General features: G+C 36.0%; 1 non-coding gene across 1 annotated transcript; it reads right to left on the bottom strand.

Moving 5' to 3' along the window:
* Positions 1–3,884: 3,884 nt before the first annotated feature.
* LOC128293514 (small nucleolar RNA R71) lies at positions 3,885–3,989 on the bottom strand. Its single transcript, XR_008283695.1, has one exon. It is a non-coding gene; the product is annotated as a small nucleolar RNA R71 (small nucleolar RNA).
* Between the last annotated feature and the right edge of the window lie 8,405 nt (positions 3,990–12,394).

The raw sequence follows: 12,394 nt of genomic DNA, 5'->3' as shown, positions 1-12,394 counted from the left end.
CTCCGTTGTACTAGACTGAGTTAAGTGATAGAAAGATTTCTGGTATAGATTTAATCCGCGAGACTGAAGATAAAGTCAGGGTTATCCGAGATTGTTTGAAAGCTTCTTCAGATCATTAGAAATCATATGCTGATTTAAACAGAAAAGATATTGAGTTTCAGGTCAATGAAAGAGTATTCCTGAAAGTATCACCCTGAAAGAAATTTCTTTGTTTCGGCCAAAAAGGAAAACTCCATCTAAGGTTTATTGGTCTATATGAAGTTATTGAAAGAATATGTCTCATAGCATATAGTTTGGCTTTACCGGAAGATATCGAAAAGATTCATAATGTTTTTCATGTATCGATGTTGAGACGATATAGATCAGATCTTCCTCATATGATTTCTTTGGTTGAAATAGAGTTACAACCTGATATGACCTACAGTGAAGAATTAGTTAAGATTCTGGCTCAAAAAGTTAAAGAACTTTGAAATAAATGGATATCTTTAGTGAAAGTTCTCTAGCAGTGTACGGTATTGAGGAAGCCACCTAGGAACCCAAAGAGACTATGAAATTTCAATACCCGAACCTCTTCTCTAGTAAGATTTTTGAAGATGAAAATTCTTTTATGGGGGAGTTGTAACAACCCATTTTCAATGGTGTCAGAAATAGTGGTTTCAAGACCAAGATTTCGACTAATGAGTCAGTATTTTATTATTTATTTAATATCCATAGTTCTCATAGTAAAATTTGGTTAGAAAATCTTAATGTTTAGATAGTTAATTTAGTAAAAATGATTAAATCGTAAATGCTGCAAAAGTTAATTACTATAAGTTTAATTATATTAAATAGTTATAAAATCATGAATTAAGGACTTTATATGGTAAATCTACCAATTTACTTTATAGTTGATAGTTAGGTGATAGTTTTATATGAAATTTGATTAATTAACAAAGGTTAAAATGGTAAATTAGTAAATAAATTAAAAACAAAAGATGATAAAACATGTTATCATCTTTATTTCACCACCACCATTGATTTTTTTTTTAAAAATAGCATTATTGAGTTCCTTTAGGTTCGGCCAAGCTAATTCCAAGTGCATGGTATGTGTTTTCATCCGTTTTTAGTGATTTTTATGTTTTTGAGTTCGTTGTAGCTCAATCTAGCTAACCTGGAGACTAATTCGTAGGAATGTTAAATGTTTTGAATTATGCCACTGATGAATTTGTGATGTTTTTGAAGTTTGATGACAGATTTATAAGCTTGATAGTTAAATAGGGTTATTTTGTAAAGTTATTTTAGTTAATTTTAAAGCTTAAGAATTAAGTTGTGAAAATAGCAAAGTTAAATAGTGATTGAATTGAAGTGATAGTTAAATATGGGCAATATGAGAATTATAGAAGATTCGGCTGGCCTTGTTTGGGTTAAATAGTGATTGAATTGAATGTCTCGGGTTTAAGGGTTAATTTGATTAAAAGGTAAAAAGTTTAGGGTAAAAGTGTAAAATGATGATTAAGGTTCAAATATGTGAATTTAATTTTTTATGATATTTGAATTGGTTAATTAAATAAAATTATTATATTTGGATTGAGTAATGGATCGGTCGGTTGATAATTGTGGGAAAGAAAAAGTCATTGAGTACTTGTCATTGAAGTGTTCATAGCTATTGTGTTTTGGTAAGTTCGTAGTACATTTATTATGTCTATTAATGTTTTAATGAATTATGTGTTTGGTTATATAAACATAAATGATTATGTGATCTATTGAATAGTTATGAAAAAGAACAATAATGGATTAAAACGTAAAGTTTGATCATGTGATGATCATAGAAAGACAAGTGATAAACCGTGATTTATACATATTTTTATCCCATACTTAGCCCATTTATGGATTGTTTCTCCTTAGATTTGGTGAATTCGATGCTCCTAATCCTTTAATTTCATGTTTTACACTTAGGTGAGCATAGGAGAGTACAAAGAGTGAGAAACGGGTTGAAAACGGAGAAAATAGACCCACATGGGAAATCAACACGGCCTAGACTTCTTCACACGGGTGTCACACGGTCGTGTCTATTTGGCAGGATCGAAGCACGACTTATACGGGTAGACTACATGCTCGTGCCTATTCAACAGCCTTGACCACAGGCTGGAGTAATCGCACATGGGAGTGTCCCTGCTGAGCCCAAGTGTAGCCCTATTCTGAAAAGGCTACTTTTGAGGGCTCTTAGGCATTCTAAAGCCTATTTAAACACCGGAGGAGGCACTTAGAACAGCCACGCGGAGTAGGTTACTTAAGGGAAGCTGATTGATCCATCTCAGAAGCCGGATTCATCATCAAAACTGAAGATTTCCCTTCAATTTCCATTTAGTGGTTTTGGGTTTTCTTTATGTTTTGTTATCTTTATTCTTGTGAGACGTTTTCTTTCGTAAGTATGAACTGAACCCCCTAAATACCTAAGGGGAATGAAACCTAAGACAGATCTTGTTATTATTATCTGAATTGTATGATAAATATTTGACTTGTTCTTAATTATGTGTTCTTAATTCTTGTTTTAATATTCCAGGATATTGATTCAAGTTAATGCTCTTATTCAGAAGAGGAATAGACCCTGTCTAAGAGTAAATTTGTCGTAATTAAGTGGAGTTGATTGCACGCCTAGAGATAGGGTGACAAGATTTTGCCAGATTAGGGTGAAACCTAATAAAGGGATCCATAGATCAAGTTAATGCAACACTAGGACGTTAATTAGAAAGAGATTTCAATTAATCAATCTAGGGTTAGACGTTATTAGTCTTGAGAGATAATAATATAACTTAGGGATTTTTATGATTCAAGTCAAATGAATAAATCGTCTGATTCAGAGTCAAATAACAAGTGAAGTCCAAGTGGATTTTTCCTTGGGTATTGTCTTAATCAATCGAATTTTCCCAAAAGCTTTTCCTCAATTTCTCTCTGTGCTTTCTTAGTTTAATTAATTAGTTCAGATAAACAAATCCCTTAATTTTTAGGCTAGATAATAAAAAGAAAGTAATTACTAGTACTCTTGGTTCCTTTGGGTTCGACAATCCGGTCTTACTAAAGCTATACTACTGTTCGATATGTACACTTGCCTTCATTGTGATAATAGTTAGTTTCAAGAACAATTAATTATAAATTTTTAAAACCTGTCGCGAATATCACGTACCAAGTTTTTGGCGCCGTTGCCGAGGACTAGGATATTAGGAACACTCTATTCTCATTACTTTAGCCATTCTACTTTATTTGCAATTTAAATTTTTATTTTCTTTTCTAATTTTTCTTTTATTCGTTCTTGATAGGTTTTTATAGTGTATGACTAGAAGAAACCCGTCGGGACCATTACTGTTTCATAGTGAGATCGATCGCACAGTTCGCAGAAACCGAAGAGAAATAAGGCGAAGCTTGTGATACAAAGAGGAAGAGCAAGATGATGATACTTCAACCACAACCGAGGAGATGTCTGAAAACTAAGAAAATCCGCTACCTCTTGCAATTGCTGCTAATCAGAATCCTGCTCCACGTACTATGTATGATTATGCTAAACCTTCTTTAACAGGAACTGAGTCAAGTATAGTTAGGCCTGTTGTTACTGCAAATAATTTTAAACTGAAACCTAATACAATTCAAATGATACAGTAATTTGTTCAGTTTGATGGTTTGTAGGACGAGGATCCCAATGCTCACCTAGCAAATTTCTTAGAGTTTTACGACACTTTTAAAATCAAAGGCATTTATGATGATGCCATTCGCCTTCGGTTGTTTCTGTTTTCGTTAAGAAATAAGGCTAAACAATGTTTGAACTCATTACCATGAGGGTCAATCACTACTTGGGAAAAAATGACCGAAAAGTTTTTATTAAAATATTTTTTGACAACTAAAACAGCCAAATTATGTAATGATATATCCTCTTTTGTGCAGATGGATTTAGAAACACTCTACGATGCATGGAAGAGATACAAGGATCTATTGAAAAGGTGCCCTCACCATGTGTTACCACTCTGGCTACAGGTTCAAACGTTTCACAATGGCCTAAATTTTTCGACTCGACAGATGATCGACGCAGCCGCTGGTGGAACTATCAATAATAAGACACTTGAGGATGCTTATGAATTTGTAGAAGAGATGTCACTGAGTAATTATCAGTGGCAAGTCATGAGGACAAAGCCAACAAAAAAAACTGACGTTTTTAACGTCGATTCGGTCACCAAGCTCTCTAATCAGGTAGAACTTTTGAATAGAAAAATTGACGATTTTCTTGGTTCTTCACAGGTTCACCCAGTAATGTAGTGCGAAGCAAGTGGAGGTGGATCAAGCAATTCAGAATACCCACCCTATGGCCACAACATAGAGAACGAGCAGATAAATTACATGGGTAATAATCCTCGATCTCAAAATAATCCTTATAGTAATACTTACAATGCAGGTTGGAGGAACCACCCAAATTTCTCATGGGGAGGCCAAGGGAATCAGAGACCATCAACTCTAGGCTTTTAACAACCACCTTACCAACAAGAGAAAAAGCCGAACCTTGAGAAGATACTAACAAAATTCATCTTGGTGTTAGAAACTCGTTTTCAGAATACCGAGATAGCACTTAAAAATCAACAAGCGTCAATCCAAGGGCTCGAAACTCAGATAGGTCAGCTCACTAAATTGATATCTGAACGACTACAAGGTAGCCTGCCGAGTAACACTGAACCTAACCTAAAGGAGCAACTCAATGCAATTACCATTCAAGATGAGGAAGGGTTAGTTGCAGCTGAACCAGAACCGAGGCAATAAACTGTGGTAAGTAAAGGAAAAGGTGAGGTGGACCACAATGACCAGAAACCAGTAAGTAAAGAGTACAAACCTCGTGTGCCATACCCCAATGTGATAAAGAAAGACTGCACAGACGAACAATTCGGTAAATTCCTTAAATTATTAAAGAAGTTACATATTAACTTACCGTTTATTAAAACTCTTCCGCAGATGCCAAACGTAGTCAAATTCCTAAAGGAACTTTTAACAAATAAGTGGAAGTTGGATGAGACATTGCATGTAGAGCTAAATGCGGTTTGCTCAGCCATACTACAGAATAAGCTGGCCAACAAATTAAAAGATCCAGGGAGTTTTACGATTCCCTGTCTAATTGGTAGCCTAGATGTTAATAATGTTTTGGCTGATGTAGAGGCTAGTATCAATGTTATTCCTTACAAAATGTTTAAGCAACTAGGTCTTGGGAAACCCAAACAAACTAGGATGAGTATTCAATTAGCCGATAAAACAATCAGACTTCCTAGGGGGATTATTGAAGATGTACTCGTTAAAATTGACAAATTTATATTCCCAGTTGATTTCGTTGTTCTAGACATAGAGGAGGGTAGTAACGTTTCTTTAATTTTAGGGAGGCCCTTTTTAGCAACTGCTAAAACAATAATTAAAGTTGGCACAAGTAAACTCACACTTCGTGTGAGAGACGAAACAATCACCCTTCAAGCTCGTAATACGAGTAACACATCAAAACTCGAAGGTGATTGTATAAATTATTCTACTAAAACTGACCATGTGGTGCAACCAACTTTGCAGGAAATAAGTTCAAAGAACCTACATGAGCCATGTTCAAGCAACAACAAAGGACCTATCTATGAAGAACGAAGGCTACAAATCGAGGAACTAGATGAATGGTGAGCACGTAAACCAAGGACACACGATAAACCAAACCCAAGACATGACGATCTCAACGTCGCACCAAATCAACTTAAGGTTGGAGGAAAAGTACTACTAGATACAGCAGACCCTCGCATTGCCACTTCTAAACCTAACGGAGCAATCCCTCTTACGGTACTCAGTATTTTCCCATATGGTACAGTCGAGGTAATTCATCCCAAATTTGAGACTTTTAAGGTAAACAGTACTCATCTTAAATGTTATGTTGATAAAATTTATAGCAGGGATGAGGAGTGTAAACTCCTCGCGCCACCATGACCATATACCAAAAAGGTATGTCAAGCTTAGACTATAAATAAGCGCTTCTCGGGAGGCAACCCGAAACCTAACGATGTTAACTTCTTTAAAAATTTTAGTTTTAACATCTAATCACTAACTCAGTCATTGAAACACAGGTTCTCTAATCCACACGCTAGGGCACACGGGCGTGCCTTAGGCCGTGCCCATACCACGAGAGGAGACAAGGCTGAATCACACGGTCGTGCGACATGGCCGTGGGTACCAACACGCCTAAAGAGCACGGGCGTGTGCGAGTCTCAAACGCGCCAAAATTTAAAAATTTGCGAAATACAGGGGCAAAAATTAGGGCACGCCCATGTGCCTCAAAATCTATATAAAACCCTTACTATTCATCATCCCCTTCCCCAAAACCCAACCCTAGCCGCCGGTCTCCCGTCATACACCCTCTCTGCCACGCCCGTGCGCCGATCCCAACTCCACCCCAAACACTGCAAACTCCTCCCTCCATCGACATACTGCGTTTGTTCACTATTTTCTCTCTATTTTCTTCATCTCTTTTACTAATTTTATGATTCTTATGGTGTTATTTGGCTAATTTTTGATGAATATTCATCATTCTCACTATAGAATTATGCTTTTAGTCTTTGCCATTATTAGTCAACACTTTCTGGTACAATCATTCTTTCTTTTGTTTCCATAGAGTCTATTTCATTCATTTCATGTTGACAATAATCATGCTTTTCTTATGTTATTTGCTATATAAACTTCTATCATCTAGATTAAACTGCTGCGTATTGTTCAGTTGGTTGGATTGGTTAACTTAACTACATTCATGACTACTTCTTGAATTAGTTAGTTCATGTTATATTCTTTGTTTGTCTTACAGATACATCATGTGAAATCGTAATAAGAAAACCGCTGTCCCCGCCTCCAAGAAAAAGGAAAGGAGTAGCTCCATCCTCGGGTCCTACCGCGAAGATCAGGCACCATTTTCTTCAGTTCCTCTTAGAACCCCAGGAGGAGCTATTTCAAATATTACGGGCCCGACCCCTAGGTGCGGGCCGCTACATTGACTGGGCCGCACTTGATCAAATCCAACTGGCTGACACAGTCTAAGCCCTCTTGACGACTGACCTGGGGGGACTCTTCTTTGAGATCATCAAGCTAACATAACTTGAGCCCACGATGGAACTCTGTTTGACCTTCCATCTTCAAGTCATCATGACAAACTTTAAAGATCCTGGAATGGTCCAGTTCTGTCTTGGTGGTCTACTGCGCCAGTTGAGCATACCGGAGTTTGGAATTGCACTAGGGCTATACACGGAGGAATTCATGGACGACAACGAACTCGACACCCTCTATCGCCACATCCAATACTCTCTCTCAAAGTGTTGGAAGGACCTCGTCCCTATCTTGGCCTCCTATGATCCTAGCCACTCTAAGGCGTCAGCCCTCGCCCCATCCCTGTGATACCTACCCGCCATTTTGGCCCACACTCTGACAGGACAGTGAGAGAGCACCGGAGTCGTCAACACTCACGACGCCTACTTCTTGTGGAGCATGGTGAACGGGCACGTCTTTGACTTTGCCTACTTTATTGCCCTAGCCATCTGCCATCAGACGGAGTGACATAGGAGAGGAGTCATATCTATCGAGCCCTATGTGACTCGATTGGCTCAACACTTTGGGCTCCTCAACACAGTGGCACAATCATCCTCCCTCACTCTCATCTGCCAGATGTCCCCATAAGGCATCTCGAGCATGCTACATATGAGGATGATCGAGAAAAAATGTGGCACCACCCTCCTCAGTACTGCCTCATCTAGTCCACCGAGGAGGAGGATCCAGAGGACATTACTGATGATGTCCCTCCATGTCATGAGGACCCACCATCTCAGCCACCACCCATACATCGTCCAGTTCGTGCGGAGGCTTCATACTCTGACATCTCTGAGTGCCTTACTCGATTTGAGTAGCTGTGTTTTTAGCATTTTGAACACATTGATGTTACTCTTCATCAGATTTGTCAGCACCTTCACATCTCATCGCCACCACCACCTCGTGAACCATCCGGCGATGACGATATTTAAGAACTTTTTAATTATTATTTTTATTTTCACTTTTATCTTTATTTAACTTCTTTAAGTACTTTTTATTTCATTTTCCTTTAATATTAGTTTAATTTTAGTTTTTACAATTTTTATTTTCTGCTATTTCATTACGAGTAATTATGCTTCCTTATATTTCCTAAAGAGTTCCTGATTTTATCACAGTCATAAAGAGCTCCAAAGCTCATTATTAAATAGGAACTAAAAACTCCATTGGTAAAGGTTCTCCACAACTACCATGTCCTGCTCGACCATGACCATAGCTACTACCAGATATAATACTCTTTTGGCGCAGGACATATGAACTGATGAACCTATACCACCATCGGAGTATCCTTCTCCACTCTCATCATTGCTTTTGCTGATTATTCTCTATAGCTCCAATTGAAAGAGTTCATTCATCATTTAGAAAGTTTCACCTCTCCCCTATCTTATGATTATATATCTATATTTTTCAATATATCCATCTTTGTACATTGAGGGCAATGTATATCTTAAGTGTGGGGGGTCTTTTATATCATTATTAGAAATCCCTGAATTTTGTTTTATTTTCACGTGAATCACTCATATCACTATTAGAATGAATTTTAATTAATTTATGATTTTTATTGATATGTCATGAATTAAAACATAGGCATTTATGCATTGATTGTTTAAACTTTAAGACATTAGGGAATCAAACATGATAAGTTGATTTTTAAAGAATTAAAAACTTTTAGGTTGCTTCCCTAAGTTTAGGTATTATCTTCAGTTGAAATCCACAAGTTTAAAAATAAAATAGCCATAATTTTTGTGAGATCTTGAGCCTTTAGAGCATATGTTATTTCTTTCATGCTCACTTTTATTATGAGTGCGTCAGTATTGATTTGTTATTCTAGAACTTGCTTGATTATGCATGTCAAGACCACACCATTTGATTTGATATGTTGAGATGATAAACGCACTTAGGTTTAACCCACTCACTCCACAAAAGCCTACCTTCATAATTAACCCTTAGTGAGCCTCTTTTAGCCTAACAAGCCATCAATTGATTTACCCTCAATATTAACCCATAACCCATTATTGTTGAAATCTCCTACTTTGATCCCTATTTTTGTCGAGATTTGATTTGAATTAATTGCTTAGCTATGTTCTATTCTTCGTTGCAACAATTAAGTTCTATATTAATTGTATGATGAAAAAAAACAATACTTACATACATATTAGTAGTTATTCGTCAATTTTTTTGAGCTTGAGTATTAATTCCATAAAGCTCACTTGTATTCGACTGATAATTAGTTATTTTTCTATTTAGGCTATTTCTTCAATTCAATCTCGATTTTAACCTTTTATTTTAGCTTGTGGCCACACCCCCTAACCAAAGCCACGTTACAACCCTCTAAAGACCTTTTTGATTGATGTATCATCTCAATATATAGTGGTGGAGATTTGAGTTTCATGCAAGCCTATGGTAATAACTTTTCATATTGACTAATGAGTACTTTATTTGATGTCCTTAAGCACCTCGAGTGATTTGATTGAATCTTTAATGAGGATGCTAAACTTTGTGATATTTTGATCAAAGGTGATTACTTAGATGAGGGGGGACATCTATGTTTTCATGATAAAATGCTCAACTTAGAACGTTTGAAACTTTGATGCACTTTTAGTTGAATTTTCAATGTATGGTTACTTAAGCATTATTTTGAGATATTATTGATAGGGATTATAAATTGAGAAAATTTATTTTGATTGTAAGTTAAGGATTTTGCTTGAGGACAAGCAAACGCTTAAGTGTGGGGGTATTTGATAAACCGTAATTTATACATATTTTTATCCCATGCTTAGCACATTTATGGATTTTTTCTCCTTAGATTTGGTGAATTCGTTGCTACTAATCCTTTAATTTCATGTTTTATACTTAGTTGAGCATAGGAGAGTACAAAGAGCGAGAAATGGGCCGAAAATGGAGAAAATGGACCCATATGGGAAATCAACACGGCCTGTAATTCCTCACACGGGCGTGTCACACGACTGTGTCCATTTGGCAAGATCGAAGCACGACTTACACGGGTAGACTACACTCCCGCGTCTATTCAACTGCCTTGACCACGGGCTGGAGTAATCACACACGGGCGTGTCCCTACCGAGCCCAAGTATAGCCCTATTTGGAAAAGGCTACTTTTGAGGCTCTTAGGCATTCTAAAGCCTATTTAAACACCAGAGGAGGCACTTAGAACAGACACGTGGAGTAGGAAGCAAGGAATTACTCAAAAGAAGCCGATTGATCCATCTCAGAAGCTGGATTCATCGTCAAAACTGAAGAATTCCCTTCAATTTCCATTCAAGGGTTTTAGGTTTTCTTTATGTTTTGTTATCTTTATTCTTGTGATATGTTTTCTTTCATAAGTATGAACTAAACCCCCTAAATACCTGAGGGGAATGAAACCTAAGGCAGGTCTTGTTATTATTATCTGAATTGTATGATAAATATTTGACTTGTTCTTAATTATGTGTTCTTAATTCTTGTTTTAATATTCCAGGATATTGATTCAAGTTAATGCTCTTATTCAAAGGAGGAATAAACCTTGTCTAAGAGTAAATTTATCGTAATTAAGCAGAGTTTATTGCACGCCTAGAGATAGGGTGACAAGATTTTGCTGGATTAGGGTGAAACCTAATAAGGGGATCCATAGATTGAGTTAATGCAACGCTAGGGGGTTAATTAGAAAGATATTTAAATTAATCAACCTAGGTTTAGATGTTATTAGTCTCGAAAGGGATAATAATATAACTTAGGGATTTCTACGGGTCAAGTCAAATGAATAAATCGTCTGATTCAGAGTCAAATAACAAGTGAAGTCTAGGTGGATTTCTCTTTGGGTATTCTCTTAATCGATCAAATTTTCCCAAAAGCTTTTCCCTAATTTCTCTCTGTGCTTTCTTAGTTTAATTAATTAGTTTAGATAAACAAATCCCTTAATTTTTAGGCTAGATAATAAAAAGGAAGTAATTACTAGTACTCTTGGTTCCTTTTGGTTCGACAATTTGGTCTTGCTAAAGCTATACTACTGTTCGATAGGTACACTTGCCTTCATCATGATAATAGTTAGTTTCAGGAATGATTAATTATAAAATTTTAAAACCTGTCGCGAATATCATGTACCAACAGGATAAGTGTAACACGTGGTTTGTGCAAGTGTACACAATCGTTATCAAGTAATAAGTAAGTAAAATAGTTATCGTCTCCACATGGACTTTGTATGTTAATCAATTAATTGTAAAATTAAAGTTAACAATTTGGTGAGACAAACACAATAATTTTTTATGGTGTGATGTAAAGATAAATAACTAAATGCAAAATGATCTCTAATGCAAATTAATCTAAGTATGATGAATGAATAAAATGCATGAGATGGACTTAGTAGCAGAATTCACAAGATTTCAACAACAATAACATGAATAGGCTAGGATAATCACATCAATTAACTTAGTTCGTTATCAGCATGTTAATATTGTTCCGGAAAAATATTCCATGGCAACTCAATTTTTCATAAGCTTGAAACCAATATTATGTCCTTTTTGAATCTTTTCCTTAGAAAAACATGCATATTATTGATCATATTTAACTATGGGTTTCTTAGAATTCATGTGAAGTAACAGGGACTGGGTCTGTTTGAAACAATTTAATCACATAAACCTAAAAACTATGCAAGGTAATAGAGCTCGGTCAAGTTATTATGAACCCTAATTTATTATGGGTCGGATTAAATTAAGCATACACTTTTCAATTATTATGTCTATTAGCCACCATCTGGGTCGGATTAAGCAACTAATTTTAAAACATTCAATCACATTTTAAAGAATGAAATACATGCATGATTTTAATTGAAAACATGATCGACTGAGGTATAGAACATCATAACATGATTTAAATAAACTTTATTAAATTGATGCAATCATCCTAGCTAAACAGAATTAAGCTACCATTGTTGATGAAAAAACAAAAAAGCAATTTACAAACGTATTGAATAATTAAGAAAGAGAAAAAAGGAAGAAGAAACTCTTTGATAAGTATGGTGACTAATCATGGAGGCTTCCTCCAATTCTCACAGCTGCTCTTCCACAAACTACTCCTCAATGTGGTTGGCCAAGAGAGTAATTTCTCAAGGATTTGCTAGCTAAGGGAAATATGGATGTTTATGTGTAGAAAGAAAGAAACTAATTGGGAAAAATCAAATGAGAGTGAAGGATGAATGATGTTTAAGAAATGAGGAATGATTAAGGGATGATTGAAATGAGGAATAGAGGTAGGTATTTATAGTGAAAGATGGTATGTGTGTTTAGTAAAAATAACATGA

Source organism: Gossypium arboreum, chromosome 5 (assembly GCF_025698485.1).
Source record: "Gossypium arboreum isolate Shixiya-1 chromosome 5, ASM2569848v2, whole genome shotgun sequence".
Taxonomy (NCBI): Eukaryota; Viridiplantae; Streptophyta; class Magnoliopsida; order Malvales; family Malvaceae; genus Gossypium; species Gossypium arboreum.
Note: the sequence above shows the minus strand (reverse complement) of the source record. Positions and strands in the feature narration are given on the sequence as shown.